The sequence below is a fragment of the Nyctibius grandis genome, chromosome 11 (genome assembly GCF_013368605.1).
Source record: "Nyctibius grandis isolate bNycGra1 chromosome 11, bNycGra1.pri, whole genome shotgun sequence".
In the NCBI taxonomy this organism is placed as follows: domain Eukaryota; kingdom Metazoa; phylum Chordata; class Aves; order Nyctibiiformes; family Nyctibiidae; genus Nyctibius; species Nyctibius grandis.
In genome coordinates, this window is record NC_090668.1 from 26,553,296 (window position 1) to 26,568,766 (window position 15,471).

Consider the following 15,471-nt stretch of genomic DNA (forward strand, 5'->3'; position numbering starts at 1 on the left):
GCCCACCTCACCAGCCGTGCAGACGAGCGTGCCAGCGGTGCCGTTGCGTGCGTTCTATTTTGCTCTTTAAGCATGTCAAAGCAGACTGTTTCCCTCCCGTTGCTCTCAGATGTGGTTGAATTGTTTTCGCCAAAACTTCCCAAAGACAAAGTTCCAACCTAAAGCAGACATTGCCCACAGAAAAGTTTTCCCCCCAAGCTAACTGCAAAGTTATAAGCAAATAAAACTGGATTTAATAATGGGAAATATGCATCATTCTTGTGCACAGGCCTCTGAAGTAAAACCACCCTCGTAGAAGACACCCTTCTCCAGCAAAGCAGTTTGTGCTGGATGCTCGCTGCTTTATTGTCCAAGGCATATGAAAAGCCACATTTTTTTCCTTCACACGGACACAATCTCATGGCAACATTCAAATCTCCCTTCTTTATAGTCTTAAAAATTATCGAGGATAATTTTTTGCTGCTTTTTTGCAGCCTTTATGCAAGAGGTCCCCACACCAGCCTCCCCCAAAAGCCTCCCAGCAGGGAGAGGTCCTCAGGTCTACCAGCATTTAAAATCCCCCCCCCCATCAGCCCCTGGGGCCAGAAGGATCCGAGTCAATTTTTCAGCCAAAACCCATCAGGGGATGTACAAGGGCACCTGAAGGCAGCAGCAGGAGGGCGGTGGGGGCACAGCCATCGAGGGGCAGCTTTGGAGCCTGCGAACACCCAGGCACATCCAATCACAGAATCCATGAGGTTGGAAGAGCCCTCTGGGCTCATCGAGTCCAACCATTGCCCTGACACCACCATGGCAACTAGACCAGGGCACTAAGTGCCATGTCCAGGCTTTTCTTAAACCCCTCCAGAGATGGTGACTCCACCACCTCCCTGGGCAGCCCCTTCCAATGGCTAATGACCCTTGCTGACAAGAAATGCGTCCTAATGTCCAACCTGACCCTCCCCTGGCCAAGCTTGAGGCTGTGTCCTCTTGTCCTAGCGCTGGTTGCCTGGGAGAGGAGGCCGACTCCCACTGCGCTACAACCTCCCTTCAGGTAGTTGTAGACTGCACTAAGGTCACCTCTGAGCCTCCTCTTCTCCAGGCTAAACACCCCCAGCTCCCTCAGCCCTTCCTCGCAGGTCAGACCCTCCAGACCCTTCCCCAGCTTGGTCGCCCTCCTCTGCACTCGCTCCAACACCTCAACATCTCTCTTGAAGTGCGGGGCCCAGAACTGGACACAGGATTCAAGGTGCGGCCTCACCAGTGCCCAGTACAGAGGGACAATCCCTTCCCCAGACCGGCTGGCTACACTATTCCTGATAGAGGCCAGGATGCCATGGGCCTTCTTGGCCACCTGGGCACACTGCTGGCTCATGCTGTTGATCAGCACCCCCAGGGCTCTTTCTAACCACTCTTCCCCAGCCTGTAGCGCTGCAGGGGGTTGGTGTGGCCCAAGCGTAAGACCCGGCACTTGTTCTTGTTGAACCTCACGCCGTTGGTCTCGGCCCATCGGTCCAACCTGTCCAGATCCCTCTGTAGGGCCTTCCTGCCCTCCAGCAGATCAACACTCCCACCCAGCTTGGTGTCATCTGCACATTTACTGAGGGTGCACTCAATCCCTACGTCTGGATCATCTATAAAAATATTGAACAGCACCGGCCCCAGAACTTTGCCACCTCCCCATCATCGCTACCACAGAGAGCAAGGTTTTAATTTGACGTGGTCCTCAACACCTCAGAGCTTTTTGTTCTTCAAATCTAGAAACTAATTAAACCTGACCAAGGAAAGCTTTTGGATTCTGTGTCTTTTTTTTTTTTTAATTGGAAATCATGAGTTAAACACCATTGAGCGTAAAAACACAACGCAGTCTGGACAGCAACACGAGCATTGCAAGGAAAGCTTCTCACAACATGAAGTCGTCAGACCTTTACTTAATGCTCATAATGAAAGTAACTGCTTTGAATTACACGGCCTCGTTCACGCAAAGCTCCCGGGAGAGCAGGGCGCAGGGCTGGAGCCCCGCGGGCAGCTCAGGCAGCAGCATGTGTTTGGAACAGGCGGCTGCTGGGTTGGGGCTTGGAGCTGCAGTAATTTGTTACGGGACGTTGCGCAAGCCACGTCGGGTGTGGGGTTTTTTTTCCAGAGGGGATATAAAGCAATCACTCCCCGCTGCTGGAGCCCTGGGAAGGGCAGCCCGAGGTGTGCACAGCCCCGCTCAGCGAGGCTGAGGGGCGTCCAGGGTGCGCCAGCCCCGTGCCCCCACCCAGGCACAGAGGCAGAGGTTTAGTTGGGGTTTCACGGGTGGAGGTTTTCACCAGTGCATGAGGCTCACTGAGGGGTTTGGAAACAGGAGGAAAAAAAGGCAGGAAGATCCAGGTCTACTTCAATCAGAGTGCACAGACAGATCTCTCCCAGGACGTAAGGAGGGAGGAAAACCAACAACGCTCCAGGTGATTTCCCTCTTCCCGGGATCTGGAGCAACAGAGAGTCCCACAGCAAGCCGGAGCAGCATTGCACACACCAGGCTCATTCCAAATTTGAGACTGAAAAGGCTCTTTGCCTTGTCCACACACAACCTCTGCCTCTTCACCGCTGCACCTCACCAGCGATGAGACTGAGGTGAGAGGCTGCCTGACCTGCTGGAGGTGACACTGGGTGGACACAGAGCCGGCTGGGGAGGGGACATCGCAAGGCGCAAGGTTCAGCCGTGATGGCACGTCTCCACTGAGTGTCCCAAACAGCCGGCGCTTCCCAAGAGCCCTTCGAAGACACCCAGGAGCAACATCCCTGGGCTCCCTTCAGCCCAAAACCAAGGCAAGAGGTGAGTAGACCTCAGCCTGACACGGGGACAATCCCACTCTGCTTCATGCGAGAGGCCACGGGTGCCCAGGAGGACACGCACCCAGCTATGGCGAGGAGCAGGAGCAGGTCTCTGGCAGAGAAAGGACAGAATCCTAGAATCACTGAGGTTGGCAGAGCCCTCTGGGCTCTTCGAGTCCAACCATTGCCTTGACACCACCATGGCAACTAGACCAGGGCACTAAGTGCCATGTCCATGTCCAGGCTTCTCTTAAACCCCTCCAGAGATGGTGACTCCACCACCTCCCTGGGCAGCCCATTCCAGTGTCTAATGACCCTTTCTGAGAAGAAACTGAGAAGCCCCTGGGAGTCCTGGCTCTCAGGCACTGTTTGTCTCGCTCTTTCACATCCGCCACATGCCCGTACTCTGCCGTTTCAGGGACGGGTGCCTGGGGGAAGGTCGTGCTCTGTAACCCGACATCAAGGTACCTCCCGAGCTGGGGAATTTATCATGCTCACTGGTAAGCTGTGACCCCTTAAAGCCACTTCCCTGTATCCTTCCATCTTACACAGCTCTTCTCCGCCAGCCTGGGAGGTGCTTTTAGATGCTGCTTCTAGTTTAAATGGAGGATCACACAGAGCGGGTGCAAACGCAGCTCTTGGGAAGCGACAAATCTCCCGTTTCCCCAGGAGCATCTGCAAAGCGCGAGCCTCCAAGCAAAGCTCCTCTCCCCAGAAAAGGCAGAGAAGGAAAAGAGCAATGCTTCAAAAATCAGAGCTTCCTTTACAGGGATTAAAAAGGAAAAAGATGCAAAACATCCCATAAATTCCCATCTCTCTGAGGCAGAGCCACGGAGGAGAGAGCGTGCAGTCGTCTGACAAGGGCAGCATGGCACAACCCTCCGCGACCGTAACGCCTTCTCCCCGGAGATCTGGGATCAATTCATTTCCACGCTGGGGACACAGATCGTTTGTCAGCTTTAAGAGGGACAACGTCGTCGCCTCGCTGTCACACTGGGGTAAAGGCAGACAGCGTCATCAGAAAAGCAAGCGTCGCCTCGGGTTTGCGGGAAGCTCTCGCTGCGTCCAGCCATGGAGGGGTTGGGGGGGGACCGGGGGGACTGGCAGCTTCCCCCAGTGTGCTGCAAGGGTAAGTGACCCTCTGCAAAACAAGAACCAGCAGCCCACGGTAACAGGCTTCCCCATATCAAAACTATTCATCCAAAGGACTGGGTGAACGCGTACAAAGAAAGAAAACTATTAGTAGAAATCAAGAAATCAAGCCTGAGAATAACGTCTCAATCAGCAATCCCTTCTTCTGGACTCAACAAGCACTGTTCAAAGCGCTCAGAAAAAAAGTGATTCATCTCTGATGTTATTGTTAAAATCCACGCCGATTTGTTTTTTAATAGACATCAAGTGCTCTGATGAAGAGCATCAGGAATAAAGTCTTAAAAAAAAATAATACTTCTTTCTAAAGAGTAAGCTGATTTATCATACTTTAAGCTAAAAAACAGGTAGTCTACGACTACCTGAAGGGAGGTTGGAGCAGAGTGGGAGTCGGCCTCTTCTCCCAGTCAGCCAGTGATAGGACAAGAGGACACAGCCTCAAGCTTGGCCAGGGGAGGTTCAGGTTGGACATTAGGAAGCATTTCTTCTCAGCTAATGACCCTTCAAGGGTCATTAGCCATTGGAAGGGGCTGCCCAGGGAGGTGGTGGAGTCACCATCTCTGGAGGGGTTTAAGAAAAGCCTGGCCATGGCCCTTAGTGCCCTGGTCTAGTTGCCATGGTGGTGTCAGGGCAATGGTTGGACTCGATGAGCCCAGAGGGCTCTTCCAACCTCATTGATTCTGGGATTCTGTGAAATCACCATGTCATTATCCAGGCATTAGGCTGATAATTGCCTGATGTAATTAAAAGGCCAAATAATTTGGGAAGAAGTGAGGTTAAGGTGATGCTAAGGCGACTTGCAGAAAGGGTATCAATTTCCCTATTAAAGGACTACAACATACCTAGAACGAACACATCCACCCCTGGAGAACAGGGTGGGACATAGTGATACTCTGCACCAGGAACAGTTTGTAACAAACATCCTCCTCCACCATTCAGAGCCCAGGAGCAGAAATGCACTGTGAGTAAATCCCCTGGCGTCAGGGGAACAGCAAAGAAAGGTCCCTGAGCACTGAACAGAAGTTGCTACCGCTTGTTCCCCAACACCACGTGCAGGACTGAAAGATAAGCAGAGCTATTACTCGCTCATGAGCAAGGCTGAGACGGTTGAAGGGCTTCCCAGGTCCCACTCCACGACTTGCCTGGGAAAGGAAGGCAGGGGAGAAGCGAGCGCCCTTCACCACACCGCTTACCTCAGGGTGTAAATGGCAAAGGCATGAACGCCCCCACCTCACGGACATGCCTTGTCCCCTTTTGTGCAGGCAGGAGATCCCTGCCGGGCCCTCCACCACGCCGCCCGCAGCTCTGCAAGGGGCACCGGTGCCCCTGCCCCAACCACCACCAACCCCAGCCGGCCAAGAGAGCGGCAAGGAGGGGAAAAGCGCCACGTCACCCGTCCTGCTCCCCTGCAAAAACCCACGGAGGCTTAACTGAGCACCTCCTTGCTGTGCCTGCAGGGTGAGAAATGGGTTTGTGCCTGTGCCCAGGAGACCTTGTCCGGCCCAGCGCAGAGCTGGGGGCTGCCAAACAGCGAGGGGGCTTCTGCGGGCTGCTGCCTGCCTGACGTGGAGGGAGTGGGGGATTGCTCCTGCAAGCATGCTGCTGAGCACTGGCACGGCTCGGCACAGCTTGGCATGGCACGGCACGACCAGGAACGCCTGGAGCCTGGGAGCCAAGCCCTTGAGAACAAGGCGTTGCAGCAAGCCCTTCATTAACCTCGTCTGTGATCCTCCAGGCACCCGAGAGCACAGCAGCCCGCGTGTGCGCACGAGGGGGGTGCCAGGGCAGCGTTTGGGGCAGGGATCTCGGTGGTTCTGCTCCTCCCTCCCCGCATGGGCAGCACCACACGCTAACGCAGATGCCAAACCCGTGTAAAACGCACGCAGAATCCTGGGGAATTAGGAAATTTCCATTTCAATTCAAATACAAATTAAACTCGAAGTTGTCATCAAAGAAAAAAAGAAGATGAGGATCAAAGTGATGCAACACTCTGGGAAAGGAAAAGATTAAAGAAAGTAAATTGAACAAGATTTTAAAGAGATATTAAAAGGTGTTAATGCAAGCTAATGCAGCTAATGAAGAGAAAGGGAGGCTATTCAATTAACATTTGCAACAAGGAGAGGAGAGCTTTCTACACGTCCGCTACAACATCAAAGGGTGGATGCTACCTCTTATTAAAAGGGAACATAGAATATTTAAAAGGCAGAATAGATTAAAATAGATTTCAGATAATTACGTCTACCTCCATAATGGCAACAGTTTATCATTATATTCCAAAAACAAATCTAATAATACGTGCCACATACTGCGGTTAGAAACATTCTTTGAAGTGTTTCAGAAAAGCAGCAATTAAACTAAAGTACAGACGGGTCTGTGGTTTCTCTGGGTAATGGGAAACACGAAATGTCCAGCTGAAGCTGGGAACTTCGCCCCAGCTCGCCCTCCCCGGGCGAAGGGCAGGATGCTCCGAGAGGCACGAGCAGAGAGAGGACCGGCCCTGCAGCGTTGTTAACACAAGATGACGGTCGCACGCTGACAGCCAGGGACCTTCAAGGGAAATTAAGAGATGTGTGAGGTAGCCAAAAGGACCGACTGCTCAGCACCCACCTTCCATCGGACACCCCGCTGTCCTCCCCGCGCCCAGCGCTCGCCCGGGCACTGCCACGGTGACTGCGTCTCCTTCCTCCAGGCTGCACTGAAAGGGCACGGGAAAGAATCACAGAATCACTGAGGCTGGAAGAGCCCTCTGGGATCATCGAGTCCAACCATGGCCCTGACACCACCATGGCAACTAGACCAGGGCACTAAGCGCCATGTCCAGGCTTTTCTTAAACCCCTCCAGAGATGGTGACTCCACCACCTCCCTGGGCAGCCCCTTCCAGTGTCTAATGACCCTTGCTGAGAAGAAAAAAGGGGGTTGAAAACCCCGATGAACACAAACAGGCAGACAAAGCAGCCTGAGAACGCCCAAGAGCAAAGCGACAAGCCAAAAGCCTCCTTCCCATCACCCCTCCAGGGTTTTGGTCCCGCTGGCACATTGGCATGCCGCAGCGCTGCCCAGCGCCTTGCCACGGCGGGGTCTCGTGCACACAGGAGATGTTGGTTGTTTGGTTTTGAGCAATAATTAAAGATAATTTTAGTCTTTGCAAACACCTCAGAACCACACAACGCAGCCCAAGTCCAACGCCACCTCCCCAGATGGCGGTGGATGCTCCAATGTGTTCTTACCAGCAGGGATTGCTCGCAGAGCTCTGTGCCGCCGCAGGGGTTTTATTGTCACACAACAAAAACAGGAAAAGAAGTGGCAAAGCCGTGCCCTGGGAAGAGCAGAGGGCCATGGTGCCCCCACCGCAGCGCCCAGGGCCCAGCACGCCCAGGGCAAGGCTGGAAAGCACATGTGGGAAACGGGGTTTGTCTGTGCTGGCAGCATTTGTTACCTCCGAACTGGAACCTCGGTTAGAGGCTACAAGTGTGCTCCTGGGCAGAAGGTGGCCCTGAAGTGATGCCCAGGACGGAGTCCCTTGTCCCTGTGCCGTTTCTCAGGGCCGGATCCTCTCTGCTTTTCAGCCAGCTCTGCGCCTTCCCGCAGCCCCTCGCTGGCACAGAGCAGCCCGTCCCTCCAGCACGCTCCCACGGCAGAGACGCTGCCAAGGCAGGAGCAAACACCAAAGCTTTTTGAAAGTTATTTTCTTTCTGGTTAAAGGGGGAAAAAAAATCAGACACTGTATTAACCCCCGGGCAAGATGTCTGAGAATGGGAATCGCTGTATTTTTAATTTCCTCCTGAGAGGTTCAGCACCAGCCCTGGCTCCCGGGAGCCGGCGGGCTGCCTGCTCACGTATCCCCGGGTGCGGAGAAGCCAAAACCACCAGAACCAGCCAGGATTCACGTGTTTTGTGAGACTCAGACATACCTGTCAGCTGCTCCTGTGGCCGCTGAAGCCATCGCTCGGTGTCTTCAGAGGCTCATGGCCTTTTCCTCAAATTTGGCCACAAAGAAAAGCAGCCAGCAGCCCTGACACCACCATGGCAACTAGACCAGGGCACTAAGGGCCATGGCCAGGCTTTTCTTAAACCCCTCCAGAGATGGTGACTCCACCACCTCCCTGGGCAGCCCCTTCCAATGCCTAATGACCCTTGCTGAGAAGAAATGCTTCCTCATGTCCAACCTGAACCTCCCCTGGCCAAGCTTGAGGCTGTGTCCTCTTGTCCTAGCGCTGGTTGCCTGGGAGAAGAGGCCGACTCCCACTGCGCTACAACCTCCCTTCACGTAGTTGTAGACTGCACTAAGGTCACCTCTGAGCCTCCTCTTCTCCAGGCTAAACACCCCCAGCTCCCTCAGCCGTTCCTCGCAGGTCAGACCCTCCAGACCCTTCCCCAGCTTGGCCACCCTCCTCTGGACTCTCTCTAACACCTCAACATCCTCACAGCATTGCTTGGACCCCAGGCACTATGGAATTGCTCCTGCCTATGATGGGCTTCAGTGGGCTTGCTGACACTGCTCTGCTCGTGGGAGGTGTCACTGCCCACCCCATCCCGCTCCCAGCCCTGGACGTGCCCTCAGAGCAAGAGCAAATCGCGCCCTTGTGCCGCAGGAGTGCGACAGGATTAGGAAACCTCACCACTAACACGGGTCGGGTGATGGGGGCGATAAAACCCCTTCAGCGCGTTTGATTTTCTGTTCCTTTGCCCCTGGAAATCGCCACGAAGTCCAGCTGAAGCCCTGGGCGAGAGGCATCTCGCCGCCGCACACGTGGGTGCCTCTGCAGACGGGGCTCTCCAGCAAAGCAAACCTTTACTCTGCGGTAATTGAGCGTTTCCTTGAAACAGAATTAGTGAAACTCAGAGGTTTCGGGATGGACCACTCGGCCTGATGAGCAGAGGAAAGGCAGGATCTCTCCAGCTAAGCAAGGGCGTATAAAACACACTGAATTAGCAGAGCTCATTATTTCAAGTGCCAGAGGATTTCGCTGAGATGCAGCAGCTTAATAGCACGGCATTAGCCCAGTGACCCGCTCACCTCCCCTGAAGGAGCCCTCAATCCACTCCTCCGCTGCTGTCAGGAGCAGCCGAGCGGGTCTGGTTAACGGCACGGCCGGGGATGCCCCTGCCCGCCCCTCGCTGACCAGCACATCCTCTGCGGAGCCTGTTCAAACACCCAGCAGGGGAAACCTTCTCACCCTTGTTTGGAGAAAACCCCGGTTTTTGGGATTCTTTCACAGGCAAATGTCAGCTCTGAGGAAACATTTCAATTTTTCTATGGGAGACGTCTAAACAAAACATTAACATTTTGACTTAAAATGTCATTTCACTCTGGTTCTTCAATTAAAAACAAAATGACATTTCAAGTCAAAACGTCAATTCAAACTGATTATTTTTTTGTTTCACTTTAGAAACCAAAATTCTATTTCAAGTCAGAGATACAAGAGAAAGGCTTGTTCCGGAGCGCTGCCTCCTCCTAGGTGAGCTGAGCAAACTCCCCAGGAATCCCAAATTCTGTGAACAACCAGGTTTAAGAAAAGATTTTTCATTTAAGAATTTTCTGCCAGGAAGATCACAGAATCAATGAGGTTGGAAGAGCCCTCTGGGATCATCAAGTCCAACCACTGCCCTGACACCACCATGGCAACTAGACCAGGGCACTCAGTGCCATGTCCAGGCTTTTCTTAAACCCCTCCAGAGATGGTGACTCCACCACCTCCCTGGGCAGCCCCTTCCAATGCCTAATGACCCTTGCTGAGAAGAAATGCTTCCTAATGTCCAACCTGAACCTCCCCTGGCCAAGCTTGAGGCTGTGTCCTCTTGTCTTATCGCTGGTTGCCCGGGAGAAGAGGCCGACTCCCACTGCGCTACAACCTCCCTTCAGGTAGTTGTAGACTGCACTAAGGTCACCTCTGAGCCTCCTCTTCTCCAAATGGTTCCCGAGCTAATTCCCATCATCCCATGGAGGTGAAGGGAAGCCCCGCGGGCCACCCGAGGGGGCAGGACTGTCCCCGTGGGTGCCGGGGCTGTACCGCGGGGAGCACGGCACCGTGTGCCCAGAGGATGCTTCACTTGGCACTTAACACCCTGATCACGGCCAGATTTTTCCTCTGGTAGAAACAGAGTGGAACAAAAATTCCCTGAGCAACTTACCAGAGGAATTTAACATCCTTTCCTTGCCTGCTTTGGTCTGTACATATAAAATACTATTTTATGCACTACAAAAATACTTTGAAACCAATTTATCCTTAAGCGTTACAAGGCCTTTTTTCTTCCAGCTGCAAAAACATCTCGGCACAGGTTGAACTTGTCCCCCGAGAGGGCCGTGGCTTTCCTGCATGGTACCTCGTGGCAAATACATACAGCAAGAGGAAGGTTGCAGGCTGCGTTACAGCATCGGAGGGAGTATCCTATGCCGTAATTTAAATACCGAAGAAGCAGTTACCAGAACAAGTAACTATATGTTAGAACCTGGTGAAACGTTCACAATAAACTTAAAACTCTCTGGCTCCTGCTGGGCCGCGATTTTGGCTCATCTAGAGCTTTAAGGTGAAAAAACGCGTCGATGCAGAAAAACACAAGGTCGTACCACGCAACCTGAACATCCTCAGTGCTTCCAGGCTACACACACATCGGGGACAGGCTGGAGCCAGGGCTCCCCCCAGACCCCCGCACAGCTGAGACACGGTCAGTCTCTCCAGCCTTAATCATATATAATTATTTCATGCAAAGTGTGACCTTTTCAAGCGGGAGACTGAAGGCATCTCAGGCTGGTACGTCCAGCCTCTGGCTGCCCCGGGCGCATGTTGCAACCTGGGGTTGGGTAAGAAGGTACCTACCACCTCCTGCTCTCCCACAAGCCAACACAGACAGCTGCTCTGGCCCTCCTAGATCTTGCTGGACCGAGGTCCCTCAATATGACCCTTGAGGAATCCCTAGTCCGTGCATCCCGAGATGAGACAGACACACGGAGGACTCGGATGTGCTGGGAATACCAGGCAACAGCCACCTTGGTGCCTAGGGACCCTGCAGGCGGAAACACACACGCCAGCCAGACTTTATGGTCCTTTAGCCGCTAGATCACACATGAACTAGAACTTAAATTTCAGATCTGGATGCTCACAGAAATAGTAAGGCGGTATTTAGATGCCCAGGTCATTTTGAGATGGAGTGTACGTGGCTCCAAACAAGATCAGAGCTCTACTGCGGATACGCAGACACGTTTGTGCTCCAAGGCGATTACTTATAAGGCAGGGCTGGCAAAAGAGCAGAAAAAGTGGCCTAGGGTTGTGGAGAAATTTGCTCGAGGCCACACCAAACAAGTGCCAGGGCAGAGAACGGCATCCAGGTCTCCCGCTCCCACCCCAGGCCCTCGACAACCGAACCACATCCAAAGGCTTCCCGAAGATGCAGCCAAACCAAACCACAGACTTGGGCAGTGCTCACGTCTCGGTTTGTCTGAAGCAAACAAAAAGATGGTGAGAGTAAAATCCCTCCTTTCCCTTCAGTCCTTCCCAAACCTTTCTGACCAGGAGATACATCAGCAAAGCCGAGCCCAGGGGAAGGGAGCGTGGGCTCAAGCCAGCAGCGCTCTGCCGTGCTCCAGTCGCTGCCTCCGACAACACCTTTGGAGGCTGATGGCACCCACAGAACCACAGAATCCCAGAATCAATGAGGTTGGAAGAGCCCTCTGGGCTCATCGAGTCCAACCATTGCCCTGACACCACCATGGCAACTAGACCAGGGCACTAAGTGCCATGTCCAGGCTTTTCTTAAACACCTCCAGAGATGGTCACTCCACCACCTCCCTGGGCAGCCCCTTCCAATGTCTAATAACCCTTTCTGAAGACGTCCTGCTTCCCCGTGAGACCTTCTGCACTGACCCAACACAGCCTCTGCCCGTGTGCCCACACCCCCAGCACTGGGCAGGGCAGGCTGCCTGCTCGCAACGGCAGCTCTGGGATTGTGGAGCTCGTGCCCCTGCAGACGAGGCTGATGAGGCAGCCGAAGGACAGCACAGGCTGACGGCTTCACCCAGCATCTCCTCCACCACTTGTCTCCTCCACCACGGGTGCTGGCAGCCAGGAGCGCCGCAGATTTCCTGCCGTTACACCGTGTTCCTTCCCCGCGCAGCGAAGGAACTGTCACATTGCTCTAATTAGCCAATTAGATCCCTAATTAGCTGATGCAATTACTCCGAGGAAGTGATTTCATTTCAGAAGAACCTGACTCCCAAAAGCAGACGGAGGCAGGCCGTCATCGGCAGGAGCGGCCGGTGGCTGCCGACAGCGGGGCCGGCGGAAGCGGTTCGGTGTGCGGGGAACAAACAAAGCGTCATCCCCGCAGCGGAGCGGAGTCAGCGCCCGGCGAGCCCACAGAGAGAGCTCCCCATCCACAATTTGTTCTTTAGAAAGAGATCAGATAATCTAATCAGCACAGCTCCATCTGTCAAAAGGACGAGGGGGGAAAAAAAATAATACTGCTTATTTACATTTTTCCCCCTTTCTTGATGTAACTTCTCGATCTAATCAGCACCAAGCTGTGCTTTAATTGGAAATATATAGCAGACGTGCATTTCCCTACAGCTTATTTGTTTCTTCAGCACAAAAAACCATCAAGTCAAGCGGACAAGGTGGCACTCAGCATCCCCCTGCCTGGCCTGGGACAGGTCTTCCTGCTCCCGATGGGAGCTGGGACCGCCCCAGGTTCAGCTGAGTCCCCCCACGGCTCCTTCCTGCACCTCTCAGGAGCCAGAAGATGGAGGGGAGATGCTGGGAGGGCCCAGGTCAGCTGAGTAACCCCAGGCTCGCACCGTGCTGCTCAGCAGCAGCTCTGGAGATCACATTGCCATGACTCTGAAGCCTCAGATGAGCCCCGCGTTTTGACTCGGCGCCTGCGTACCCCATGGCAGGCGAAGGAGCCCCAGAGCAAAGCATCCTCCCCAGAACAAGAAGAGCTATTTCTGCGTGACGACGGGAAGAGCTGCTCTCCGCCAAATGTGACTCGACAGGCACAATATCTCCCGCAGCCCTCCAGCAGCTTCAGCTGTAAAAGTCGACGCAGATACCGTGACCTTTTACGAAGGCACAGATCCGTGAGGTTTAAATAGCACGCCACAAAGACTCCCAGGCAGAGCCTCTGCCAGACAACTCGCACACAAAGCACTCGCAGAAACAATTTCCAGGTCAGCAGAGATGAAGGAAGAAGAGTGACCCTCCAAGAGAGAGGCAGAGGGAGCACGGAGGAGCCAAGAGCCCCACAACCTCGGGCAGATGGTCCTGGAGGTGCTGCCGCCTGGAAGCAGCGTGTTGAATAGCTTGAATCCAGGTTGTCAGTGTCAGGCAAATGGGCACCATCTCATTTGCTACAGTTTTGAGCTGCAAATTAGCAGCCAAAAGCTGTCAAGTGCTTGAATTCATCTGCTGTAATCCCAGTGGATGAATCCACAAATCCCAGCAACCCCAAGAAAGGGATGGGGACAGGGATGAGACACCCAGTCTGCTCCCCAGAGCTTCACAGTAAGGAGATGATAATGCACGTATGCAAGTCAGGTCATCAGAGGACAGGGATGTTTGCACCACTCCTTTCCCACAGCCCTGCTGGTGGCAGAGCTTGAGAAATCCCCAGGATGGGCAAACGTTAACAGACTGAGCTGCGGTTCATGTCACCTAGAGCATTTTGCAAAGTCTCAGTGATCTGCAAATAATTAAAAGAGAAAGCAATCAATCTTGTTGTTCAAAACAGCGATTAGCCTGGGAGAGCCCGGCATTGTAATTCCGTAGGCACCCAGGGGGAAGGTGCCGCATGCATAATGCTAGCTGCTAGTCCTCACAAGTTCAAGGACCACGGGGCATTCTCGGGTTGCGATGGGAATTTCCTGTCCGTGTCTGGGGCTGTGTCATCCTGTGTTTCACAAGCACTTTGCCAAAGGAACAGAGAAACAGCTTGTCAGGCACAGCCCGGCCCCAGCTGCCGTGAGTACAAGTGCACTTGGACTTGGCTTTTTCCAAGGGCAGGAGCCAGCTGGGATGCAGAGGCTGAGCTGCAGGAGGTCCGATAGCCAGAGCATGGCCAGGCCTCCATGCAGGCAACTCCTAAAAGCTGTCCACGTGTAGCAAGCGACAGCTCTGGGCAGAGGCCAGGAGAGGGCTTCACCTGGCCAGCCTCAAGCTTCACCAGGGGAGGGTCAGGTTGGACATCAGGAAGCATTTCTCCTCAGAAAGGGTCATTAGCCATTGGAAGGGGCTGCCCAGGGAGGTGGTGGAGTCACCATCTCTGGAGGTGTTTAATAGAAGACTGGACATGGCCCTTAGTGCCACAGTGGTGTCAGGGCAATGGGGGGACTCCATGAGCCCAGAGGGCTCTGCCAACCTCATTGATTCTGTGATTCTGCGTGACTGGCACTGGCCGCCCTGCCCCATGTCAAAGGGCCTCCTTTCCCCGGGGCCAAGATGAGCACCCGTCCCATGGATCCTCCCTGCCAGACCGCCCTCCCTCAGGGCTTGCAGGATATTCAGGGACCACAGATTAAAGCTGCGCCCTGCCTTTGTGACCAAGGTGAAGCCTGCAGAGCAGCACAAGAACCCAACCTCCAGCACTCACTTCACCTCTTCGAGGGCCTGGGGAGCCAACCTTCCTCCAGCCTCACCCATCACTCACCATTTCACCGTGTGGCAGAAAGCCCAGCGCAAACACAACTCTACTTCTCCCCAGTTACTCTGGGTGAAGAAGAGAAACAAAAACCCCTCCGCAACCAGGAGCGACCAGCACACACACATATGTAGGTCTGCGCAGCACTTCCTACCCACCTTCTGTTGTGCGTTTGGATGTCAGACTCTGCATCTGTGGCTAAAGCAACCCACAGTGATTTAGAAGTGATTGCACAGCATTTTGTACGGGGTGAGGTGGAGACTTCTGTTTTGTGTATCATTACGGCGAGCAACGGCGGTTTCTCAGGCTCGGCTCTAGCCTTACCACAAGGCGAAGAGGAAATTGCAATTATTTGTTGATGGTTTTTCAAAGCCCTCATCCAAGCACAACGTACACACAGCTCCCCTGAACCTGTCACCAGGCAGCCTAGAGACTTTCCAAAAGCTGCCACAGGAGCCTGTTGTCTCTGCTCCACCACTACTCACGTCACCACGTACCTGCTTCTCTCCAGCACGAGAAAACACCTCTGCTAAGCCAGCTCCCAGGGCAGCTGGGGGAAGATTTGGCTTGGAAAAAAGTAGTATTTTAAAACCACACATAAAACCAAAAAATGGGAAGAAAGCAGAAGGCTTTTCCCTCAGGACCCCCCCAGCCCAGAGCCACTGTGACAGTGAGGAGGCACCAGCTTGGAGAAAGGAGGACTTCCCAGAGGAGATGAAGTTTTCTGTGCCCAGAACCAAATTCCATGGAAGTCACGAGGAATTTCCACCAGCTTTTCTACGGTAGAGACCAAGCTTTTTTCTGTCCCCAGCGCACAAACATGCTGCCCTGGGAGCGCTAGATGCTACAGGAATACGTGGATAATTGCTTAATTACACTGAACTTGGAACCAG